The sequence below is a fragment of the Epinephelus lanceolatus genome, chromosome 12, assembly GCF_041903045.1.
Source record: "Epinephelus lanceolatus isolate andai-2023 chromosome 12, ASM4190304v1, whole genome shotgun sequence".
In the NCBI taxonomy this organism is placed as follows: domain Eukaryota; kingdom Metazoa; phylum Chordata; class Actinopteri; order Perciformes; family Serranidae; genus Epinephelus; species Epinephelus lanceolatus.
In genome coordinates this window covers 36973160-36985214 of record NC_135745.1, presented here as the reverse complement: position 1 = coordinate 36985214, position 12055 = coordinate 36973160, and the positions used below count along the sequence as shown (strand labels likewise).

Here is a 12055-nt window from a genome sequence, read left to right as displayed (position 1 = left end):
AGTCGAGCATTTTAACATAGGGGGTCTATGGAGATTGACTTGCTTCTGGAGCCAGCCTCAAGTGGCCATTCAAGGAACTGCAGTTTTTGGTACTTGAGCGCCGGCTTCATTTTTCAGCCCTGAAGTTGCTGCTTGGTGTCTCCCAGCGGTCTGTGAGCATATTTCCTTCCTTGTGACAGTGGGGTAATGCTCCTCTGTTCAGACAGGATGATCTGTGATGTATGCTTCCTGCTGCAGTGCTATGCTGTGTTTTGTCAGTGGTGTCCTCTTCACTGTTCCTGTGTTGCCTGTAATGAGGGGCTTTTTTTCCTCTATGGTTCCCTCCTGTTACCACGGGCATTAATCTCTCTGCACACAGGTGAGGTGATAGGGGCAGCACAGAAAGATGGAGGCCCTGTGTATTTATCTGTGTAAATGGCTTCCTTTGTGGCAATGACAGATTCCCGTTGGTACAGTCTGACAGACAGCATGGCACGCTTTGTTTGCCTGCCTTCCTCTCCTTACCTGTCCTGCTGTCTTTGTTTAAACTGTTTGCTGTTTTCGGATATCGCTCGGTCTGGCCTGACCGGAGTGGTGTGTGTGCCAGATCTGGACTTTGAAGAGAGAAGCTTTTCATTTCCCATCATATGGCTTTGTCTCCCTGAGGACGGCAGCCAGGTCTGTCTCACAGCACTACAGAGATACTGTGCTGTTATCAGATGGGCTTTTCTAAAGCAACTTTTTATTAATTCTGAACATTAAGAGATGCCTGAAAAGGATGATGAAGTATAGAGGGAGGCAGGGTGGGACACAGAAGCGGACTGTGCATAGGCAGCAAATACTTTTTAGCCAAAGAAAGATATTTTCCATGATACACAGGTTGACCCGTCCTCATCCTGTCTCCTGATAAATGGGTTAAGGTGCACACTCAGTTTTTTTTCTTCCGTCTAAGCAGGGTTAAAGTTCCCTTTTGTGCAGAGTTTGCGTTTTCGGTTGCTCAGCAGATTTCCTCCCCTAACACATTAGGCTACATGTATATCCTACATCTGTTTTTTTTTTCCTCTGCGTCTTCACTTTAGGAGGCTGCTTCCCTGTTTAAAAGCACACCGGGTGACCTAATGGCTGTGGTCTAATTTTTAACCCTTGTTGTTTGTGAGAGGCATCGCATGACATAACCTCAAGCTATCTCACGTCGCAAATTCCTGAGTGAAGTCCAGTGATTGTCAACATCAGTGTAGACAACCTTTGCACTATCCTTCAAAGAGGGTTAAATGTGTGCTGTTTCAATTCTTCTTTGGACAGGCTGATGTGTTTGTTGTGCTGGAGCAGTTTGGGGCTTTTATTTGTGTCAGAGTGCAAGCTCTGTATCAGTCACTCTGCTCTGTGTGTCCCGGAGAACAAGTAACAAGTTGTTTTGTGCTGATCTTTCTGTGTGTGGGAGGAAGGGGGAAGCAGTGGGATAGTGAGGACATACAGACACACTCTGGTGGTGTTTTACCTATGCTGTAATTGCTGAGACTTTCAGCACACAGATCAAAGGCATGAGCCCGTGGCTATGTGTGGCTAGTTGGCATTCCTCGCACTTTCAGATAAGGGACTAATCATTGAATATGGCCTTATTCTTAGTCAATAGCCCCGTTTCACCACATGAAGAAGGAGCCCTCGGGATATTTATGTGCAAACACAATCACCTTATATATAAACAAAGTGAGACTGTGGAATCTCCCTTTGGACCATTCTGTGGAAGTTATTTGCCGGAGTAAGTGTAAATAAACAGTTTGTTCTTGCCCATGTGAACCCATTGTTTAACCTCTGTTAAAACCTGCATGAGTGCCTTAAAGTTTTATGAAAATAACTTTTTGTCATATTTGTTGTGACTGTCACCACAATCTGTGAAAAAAAGTCGTGTAGGCCTACTTCTTTTTCCTACTGAAAACAACCAATCAGAGCCGAGGAGTCTCTAAAGCAGGATTTATACTTGTGTGTCAGCTCTATGCAGAGCCTAGCCATAGCCTACGCACCTGGCCTCTACCGTTTTTATACTTGTGCTGTGGTCTGTCTTTGTCACTCTGCAGTTACACCTCCAAAAACTAGTTGCCATCAGGGTTTCTGTGAAGTGCTGTAAAGTGTAATGATTCAAAACACACATTAAACACACATTAAACATGGCTTAACAGCAACAATTTCAAACACAAGTACACAAATCAGCATTCACAGACAAAGCACTTGTCTTTATCTGGACACATTTTCCCCACAAATACAACATGCTAATGTTTGTAGCACAAGGCTATGGCATTTTACATTGTATAAATTAGCCCAGCAGCTAGCAGACTTTTCCTCTACTTATATAAAGCCAGGGACAACAGCAACATTTAACAAAGGTAACATTACAAAATTCGGCTCCATTACAACTCACAAGGTTCACTGACAAAACAACTGTCTTATATTAATCACATTTTTCAAACGAATACAACATGCTAACGTTATTAGCACAAGCCTATGGCATTTTACATTGTGTAAATAAGCCAAGTGAATAGCAGAGATTTCCTCTGCTCATATGAAGCCAGGATAAATCACACACAAGACTTAAAATGCTATTTTGTGGAGGCTTTATTGTCTTCACAATTTATTGTTTCTTATCTGTGAAATCAAAGTTAATAAAAGCTTTGTTTCCACTGTGGGAAATGGTTTCAGCTTACAAAAATAGACAGGAGGTCTGCGTCACTGTGATGTGTAGTTGCATTTCTGGGGAGGTGCAGGTCAGGCTCTACGTCGATGCAGAGCCTACAAGAAGGTACATCGTCAATTCGATGCAGAAGTATAATAATATCATATATATATTATTATTATTAGTTGTCAGTCGTGCCAATCACTGCTCATGAGCCAAGGTCAAACTGTCAAACTAGGCAGCACTGATCATCTATGAATCAGGATTCTGTTACATCATTGCTTAAATTTCTCCTCAGTTGTTTTCAGAAACAACGGGAAGTTTGTAATGCAGCCAGCATGGTGGAAACAGTTGACCAGTTTACCAAGCACTGCCCATTGGCTCGACCAGCCTTCTCATTTTGCAGCTTAACAGTACACTAAAATATGTTTCTGAAAACATTTGAGGTGAGAAATAGACAATGCAGTAACAGAATCTTGATTCATATTTGATCAGCACTGCCCCCCCCCACAGTTTGAGTTCTTCTCCTGTGTGGTCAGTCACTATGTTCCACTGAGGGTGCAATTTGCATTCACACAAAAAAAAATCTCTTCGATCTGCAGTAACTCCAGACCAAGGTTCATTGGGTCCTAATCAGGGAAGTGCTGTTTGCTGACAAGGCGGCACTGACCTGTCACTCAAAGGAAGCACTCCAGAAACTCATCAGCAGCTTTACACATGCCTGAAATGAGTTTGGTCTCGTTAACCATTTTTCATCTGTGACCACAGCTTCGAAGGTGTGGAGCTTTAACATTGTATTGACGAAGCAACATCAGTGGAGGCACACCGCTGCAGTGAGGTCTGGCTGAAAGTGAAGCAGGCCTGTGAGCTTACATACAAAAAGTGCATTATTATATAGAAGCAAGACTTTGACTGTTAGCATCTATCAGGAAATGGGTGATGAATTAAAAGCTGGAATATTTTTGTGAAGAATAAACAAATGGAGATGTTTTCGTACAGGTCACAGAGGGGTCATCAGATCTCAACGATTTTGGAAGGAAGGCTTCTCACCCCAATCCAAGTGCTGCCATTTTTAACCAATGTCCCTAAAACTTGGTATTTCACTGATTTAATGTTTCCATTGTCCCTGCGTCCATTTACATTTTAAACGGTAGAGAGTATCTAACAGTTGTCTGTAGATTGCTAATTTGCACTGATTGCTTAAATTGTTTACTTGTATTTTTGACCTGGATGCTGGAGATCCTCTTACCAACCCACTCTGCACACTACTGTTTGTCTTGTTGTTGTTTTTTATCAGTGTAAGTGTGTTTTGAATGAATCCTGGCTGCACACCAATTTCCCCGTAAGAGAAGATAAAGATACTTCGACCTTTGAACTTTTGGGACCGGTGCCTTATGTCTTGCGTCACACAGTGTTGTGTTAACCGTTGTGTGCCTGTGCAATCCTGTTGGCTCGCATCGGGTCGTCTTGTTTATCAACCTAATCTCTGTCTGAGCCCCAAGATTAAGCCTGCAGGAGACCTCAGGCCTATCTGTATCTTCAAACAGAGTTGATTTTTAACATTTTTTTGTGGTCATCGCTTTACTATGACGGTTTAGATTTTTGCTCTTTACTGCCAGGACAAGACTTCACTACAGATTTTCAAAGCACTTTTACCAGGCTGCTGAAAATATTCAAATTAACTATGATAAGGTTATACTATAAATATGTGCAGCTACATAGTGCCGAGATATATATATTATATATATAGATATATTGACATTTAGGTGGACTAAATTGTGGCCAACAACAGGAAATCACTCATGTCTGTATTCTGATCGCAGTGTAGTATCTTGAATCAATAGATGGTCAAACAGACTTACAGGGCAGACTATCAGTTGCCTTCATACTTGTATCTTGTAATGATTAGTCTAGTTTGCCTAATTTTCTAAGCTTTAGGTTAGGTTTACACACCCTCAAAAAACCCTTTAATGGGGAAAAAATGGTAGAAACAGATCCCTAAAAAGTGAAGCCAAAACATCTTGATCATTCCCTGGTTGCTGGCTGCAGTACAGATAATAATCCTCCTCCATGTTAGTGAAATGGGCATGGGCCAAACTAAAATCTCAGTACACGTCAAATGCATTTTGCAGTGTTATATTTGGCAGTATGGCTCTGTTCTGGGGCCTCTTTGCTTTTCCTAGGCCAACACAGAAACCCTCTTCCACACGCCTACAGGGGAAGCCTAAGGCAAAGAGAGCACACTTCTCTGCCCTTCCATGTGCAAACAAGGAAAGCCTGATACAGACAGAGCAAACCTCCCTGCCCTTCCTGGCGCCTACATGATAAGCCTAAGGCAGAGAGAGCAGCAGCAAAGGCCCCCCTAGAACAGAACAGAGCAGCAGAAATGACACTGATAAGTCAGATGCAGCATGAAAAGGAGGAGCTGGGGTGGAGGCAGGTTGCAAAGCAGCTTGCAGAGGAAGCAGCAACAGTAGGCAGGCCAGAGCAGCTAAAATAGGGCGCACCAATTGGTAGCATAGTAAGGAATCGTGTGATCTATCAGCAGACTCCCTTCCATCAATCAGCTGCTCCATCAGTTGATTGGGCTGTTTGAGATCAGCTGATGTAGCTGGGATGTAGGCTGAGCTTGACATTGTGTCCTGCCTCAACAAACACTATGCTAATTTTCTTATCATACTGATATTTGTTTGAGTGTTAATTCGGCTGATAAGTTTGGTTTAAATTAGTTATTTGATGCTATACAAATGGAGGATGGTGTCATGATTGACAGCTGCGTGTGCCAATCTGTGTCCGCAGCTTGTGACTGATCAGACGGTGGAAACTTGAAATTGCAGATTCTGGCTGTAAATCATGTCACCAGAGCAACATGGCAGTAGCCAAATATGGGATATTTTGGCTTCATTTTTTTCTACAGTGCAACATATTTTCCATGTTAATATACAGTCATTGGGCTGAGCCATTCTGAGATGTGGGCGGTGATTCAGAGGTCTGGGACCATCTGGTTGCACTGATCCTCAGGCTTGAGATTTCACAGTGGCAGAGGTAAAAGACGTGGAAAGAGAAGAGGAGACTGAGCTGAGGGATAGCGACTGCAATACAGCTGCATTTTGCTTTTCACCTGTGACACCTGCAAGAAGGCTTGCAGCTCTGAGTATAAGCCGTTATTATGTCATAAAAAAATAATCACAGTAAACAAACCTCTGTTATCTCTCAGTACGGAAAAAAAATGCCTCAGTCTGTTGATCATTAAATCATACTTAACAGATCGAGTTGCCAGGATTAGGTAGTTAAATCATGGCGCTGGGCCATATGGACCTCATGTGACCAGTAGAAGGTCATGACATTAGCCTGTGGGTATAGGGAGTGGCTGCACTGAGTGCATTTCGTGGTCAACCAATCTCTTTCACATGTAAAACAATGGGCTTCCTTGACGGAGCTGTGTACTTGACAGAAGGCTAGTGAGCTACTGTGGCGTATACCAGAGAGTGTGATTCATATTCTTGTTTCGCCGTAGTCAGCAAACCAGCCAAAGCTTCTTTGGGGATTATCATCATTATTAATTGGCTATTGGCTTGATGATTGACGATGTCATTTCCACTTTGTAGAGTATGTGACCAAATGCATTTAAATGAGTCTTTTTCTTAATAGTTTGCATGTCGCACTTGTTTTGTCACCCCAGAGATCTTCAGTAAGCATCTTCAGTGAGATTCTTGTATGTGTCATCAGATTAGTTAGTGGTAGATTTATGTCAGTAGAACACAAGCTGCAGCAGGGCATTGTGGGAATGCTGATCTAGTGGGTTGTGGAGGATTAGGGTCAGCAGGAGTAAGGAGCTCAGGTCTCCTTTCCTTTCCATAAAACTTGTGTTTGTGGAAAGGAATGTGCCATATTTTATACATATTTACACCTCATTAAATAGCTTTATGTTAATAATATAGTTTTTGGTCATATGTCTTGTGCGTGTGAGCACTTTTCCATAGCTCGCCACAGGATGTACTTTTCCAGTCACAATGCAGCGGCCTGTTCAGTGCACATGACGCCTTATACATAACTGAAGAATTCAAATCCCATGCAGTCTGTAAGCAGTGAACCGTCACTTTTCTCCCAGCGGTACACAGAGAAGGGGTCCCGAGGTTAGTTGGTTCAAACTCAGCAGGTCTTGCACCCATCGCCCCGCTCTCAGCTCATTGGCTTTGTCGTTCCAGCTGCGATAGTGTCTGTGAACAGAGAGCATTATTCATGTCCTCAGAAGGGGGCAAGTCCTAATTGAAATTCCGGTCTTTTCCACTGGAATGAAGCGGGGCCGCCGACACCCACTGTATTATGCTGGCCCTGTCACCTTGAAAAGCCCATCTGGAGACTGTTCACATTCTTGGGCAAAAAAGTCCCATCAGAAAAAAATAGTGAAGTACAATAAAAAAGGAATGAATGAAGACAGACACAAGATTTGGGCATTACGGGAATAGCGGCATTACAGTGCTGTTCACTGTTCTATGGTTTGATGTGAAGCCATCCTCTACGCTGCAGTAACTAAAGGGCTGGACTGTCTGTGGTTGCTGGCTGCCAGTGTGGTGTGCATGCTAATGGCTGGGTGAATGAATCAGTGCCATTCTGATGGAGGAGAATTGAGTACAAGGAACCTCTTTCTAGTTAGTTCACCCTCACAGCAGCCTACTGTCTTGGTCTGTCTACTGTCTCCGAACAACAACTGTACATGGTGTTTTATCGCTTTCATTTAATGTCACATTTGTCATACAGTTTTGTTGTTTCACAGCTACATTGAAGCTGTAAAAAAAGTTTCTGAAAATGAGACATATCAATTTTTCGATTCATCAGTTAATAATTAGTCTATAGAATTTGAGAAGTTTGTTAAAGATTTCCCAGAGCGCTTGTGAATTGCTTCTTTTGTCCAACCAACAATCCAAAATCCAAAGAGATTAAATTTACACTGCTATGAAATAGAAGACCAACAAATCCTCACAGAGAAGTTGAAACCAGTTTGGCATATTTGCAGGTTAAGTGATGTTAAAAAAAAAAAAAAAAAAGTGATGTCGTTAATTTTCTTTTGAATAACATAATATTTCAGCTCCAGTTGATATGAATTTTCTGTGTATATGGCTCTTAACTTGGGCGTCAAACGGCAACCTCCAGGACTGAAAAATGAAGCCAACGTGGAAGTGCCAGAAACTGCAGTTCCTTGACTGGCCACTTGAGGCTGGCTCCAGAAGCAAGTCATGTTAAAATGCCCAACTTTACAGCAGAAATAAACATGTTTACAGCCTGGTACAAAAAATGTTTTTTGGCTCTATAGCTGTATGAGGGATGAATTTTTATATAACTCACCTATTTACATTTTTATTAAGGCTTAAAGTTATGCATATGTAAGACTGGGTCCGCTTAAGTGATAGGCTGTCTGTGAGGCATCACCACAGTCTATGAGTCAGACCCAAAGCTCCGCTCTCTTCTCCAATTATGGTCACTTCTGGCCCCAAAAAACAAAACAAAATTATAGCTGCTGCTCAGCGATGGGTCGGGTCCGGGCATTTTTAGGCAATTCTGAGCAACAAGCAGAAGAATTGGAAGACATTTAGGAATTTAGCAATACAGTCTGCCTTTTGCATCAGCTGAGGCTTGAACTCACAACCTCTGAGACTAAGAATCAATTTCTATCTCACTGAGCTAATTAGTCAATGACAATTCATGTGTAGCTTCACAAATTGACTAAGCCAGACGTGCAGGTTTAGCAGCCGTCCATGCATGGAAAAGCAGATTTCAAACCACTGTAAAAAATTCAGTTATTGAAACAAAAATCTGAAAATACACATATTGCATCTAGACAGCATGGAGATGTTGGTAATTTGTTTGTAACAATGATTGATTTGCTCCATAAGTGAAAAACTGATGTTTAAAATTGCCATTTTTACATTGACTCCAATTGTTCACATTAGAGCAAAATTCAAAATGCTGTCAAAAATTCAGTTTTTGAGATAAAATTCTGAAATTTGCCACACATCATCTACCATCACCTCTAGAATTTTGTCATTTTTTTCATGAACATTGACGATTTATTTAGCAAGAATTTACATGTATATGTTAACAGTACCGTTTACAGTCAAACATTTTGATGCACTGTAGGCTCAATTTTTGATCAATCAAAAATCTGAGAAACGTAGTTTGTGTAGGACAGTCTGAAGATGCTCTGTAGCAAGTTTGGTGTCAATTGAGCAAAAATTGTGGGAGGAGATAGGTTTAAGAAGTTTTACAGTTTTTGAAAAAACAGTGATGAACTTCATAATTTTTAATAGGTTTAAATGTACAAAACTTTCTTCCGTATTGAGGCTACAGTTTGATGAAAGTTGTGAAGTTGTAGCACGTATGGTTGATTTGTTATGAATTTTCAAAGTTTTGAACTTTAGACGCTTGCTGTAGCGCCACCATCAGGACTGTTGGCTTGAGTTTACAGCTGAGGATATTTGGCATGAGACTGGACCTTTGTGCAAAGTTTGGTGAGTTTTCACTCATGGGAAGTATGATTTCCTCGGAAGAAGAAAGAAGAAGAAGAAGAAGAAGAAGAAGAATACCTAGGATTACAATAGTGTCCTGGCAGCTTAGCTGCCCGGACCCTAATTAAGAAAAAATACAAGGTGGCGATGGCCCAAAAGCCGAAATCAGGGCTTCAGAATGGAGTCCTCAAACCAATTAGTGATATCATGCTAGCCTCATATGTTATTTTATACAGTCTTTGGGTTTAGTCAAATAAATTCAAACCAACATCAGTTGTTTCTGCAAACCATGAATACTGTATGTTATATTTATACGTTTCATACATATGACATAGTTCAAATAACATGTCTATGAGCTAAATTTAAAGAAGGAGGCAGCAGGCGTGAGCAGGCCACTGTTAGAGACCAACAAAAGTGGGTGTTTTTAACAAGCACTCAGGACATTGCCAGCCATGCTTGTAGTGACCAAATCTTGTATTTTAAACCAAGACATGATCTTTTTCTAATCCTAGCCAAGTGTTTTTGTGCCCAAACTAAAAAAAAAAAACCATGAAGTTTCAACATATCCTTTACATATGAAACATACGAATGTAACATCTGTGGTTTGCAGACATTTATTCTGGTGACTGGCTTGGTTTATCTGTATTAAAAGTCACGGTATTAATAGTAGACAAACTCACTAGTAGTCATTATGTACCATGGTCTGGGAATTATGTCTGCACTGCATCAGAACAAAGTAACCCTCTCTTTATTGCGTTAAAGCCCTGGGACTGTGCTGTGATTGGCTTCTACTGGTTAGGGTTAGGGCAAAGAGGTCATGGTTAAGGGTAGTACTAGAATAGCAACTTAGAATTGCCAAGAAATGCAGTGGAATACATAACAACGCCTCTTCATCACATCACTGTCAGGATCCATGTTCTGGCCTGTCTGCCTCACCTAGTCAGAGGTGGAGTTCTCTTTTGATAATTGATTCATCAGCTTTGACCAGTTTCTGGCAGCATCAGGAAGCTACTACTAACATTGGGTGTCATTCATGAAACGTTAGCAGAATGAGTTTGTCTGTGAACTGTTTGCAGAGGGAAATTTACGTGTATTTTGGCATTCATCATTGTGTTCGTAGCTCCGATCTTTAGGTAGGTACTAACAAAATCTACACCTGCTTCTGACTGCTTAGTGTTTGTGTAAATAAGGATTGCACATAAATATTGCTGGCCATTATTAGATATTGCAATTTTAATTCGTATTGTGCTCTGTTACGCAGATGCCTTTGAAACAAGTAAGTCACACATGACAAAACATAAGAAATACAACACATTTAGCTAAATTCATTGGCAATGAGCAGATTTAAGCCTCAGATATGGTTTCTTAGAAATGAGAATGGGTTTTTCAGTCAGCTTAATACATGTGTTTTCTATATTTCTGGCATCCTGTTCTCTTTTGAATGAATCAGGAGGGAGAACTCCACAAACTGATCTTCTGTTTGAATGGCGAGCTTGTGACAAACATGCTACCGACCAAACACTATGCTATCAGTGATGGCTGTCAGAATGTATAGTGCTTTAACACTTAATATAACATACATCACCTTACCTTCTGAATTTGCTGTTGACTTATGCAGTGGAGGCATGTTGCAATGATGCAAGCCATGCGATCATCTGTTTTTTGTTTTGTTTTTTTGTGTGTGTGTGTACATATGCGTTTTTTGCATCAAGTTTCATATCGAGCTGTTTTTGTTTAACTTCTTGGATGGTTCTTACAATGGAGGACACAGAGTTAACGGCATCCGTTACTAGAGATGTACTGATACCACTTTTTCCTTCCCGATACCGATTCGGATCCCTGAACCTTTGGTATCTGCCGATACTGAGTTCCGATTCAATACCAGCGCGTAAAATGAAAATAGATGGGATATGAATTATTGTATGTCTCAACTCCTAAAACTCTATGTAAAATATGAAGAAATAAATACATAATAGTAGAATGAATGCCATAAAACTTTTATTATTATTATTATTATTATTATTATTATTATTACTATCCAGGGTTGACACAGATCAAGACACAGGTTAAAGTGCAGCCACACAATTTGGTGAAAAAAAAAGACATTTTAAAGGCTACAGTAGAATGCTTTTTAAACTCCGCTCCATTTCCATTTCGTTTGCCTGTAGCATGCGTATGCGTAATGACGTAAGGCATTACGTGGTACTCGCCGATACCCGATACCTCATTTTAGGCAGTATCGGAGGCATTTCCGATACTGGTATCAGTGTTGGTACAACTCTATCCATTGCCTCCTTCCAAACCTTTGATTTACCTGTCCCTGCAGGTCGATAAGATGCACCTATCCATAGTAATCATCACCTTCATATATGGTGGTCACTGGCTATTCATGCAGAAGCGTGCTGTCAGTTTACGATTGATTGGCGTTCATGAACGTACACGTGCCTACGATCAAATCTGAGTTTCCCGTGGTGTCATGAATCTGGTGTAGGTTTCTAGTACCAAGGTTTTTTATGTGCAAATCTACTCACAGATTTACTAACATTTCATGAATGGCACCGTGTGTAGTCTCCTCCAAGTTCTTACTAATAACTAGCTAGTTTCAAACTAGTAAGTTACTAAATGGGTTAAAATAGGTTGTTAGGAAACACCTGTAGCACTGTCCGATCAAATGCAATTAGCTGTGTTAAGGCCCTGACACACCAAGCCGACGGTCGGCCATCGACCAAAGTCAGGCCATCGATGAGCATCTGTCGGCCTAGTTTTGCGGTGTGTCCCGCACCGTCGGCACATTGGCGTCTGCAGCTTTTCGGCCGATTGAGCATGTTGAATCGGCGGCGGAGCTTGTCGGTGAGAGAGAGAGATCACACAAGTGAATCTGCCTGTAATGAAACCAGGGCTA

General features: G+C 41.3%; 1 protein-coding gene across 1 annotated transcript in view; it reads left to right on the top strand.

Moving 5' to 3' along the window:
* LOC117263627 (solute carrier family 22 member 23-like) overlaps positions 1-12055 on the top strand; it is a 57250-nt gene that overhangs the window by 24764 nt on the left and 20431 nt on the right. The gene's annotated exons all lie outside the window — the stretch shown is intronic.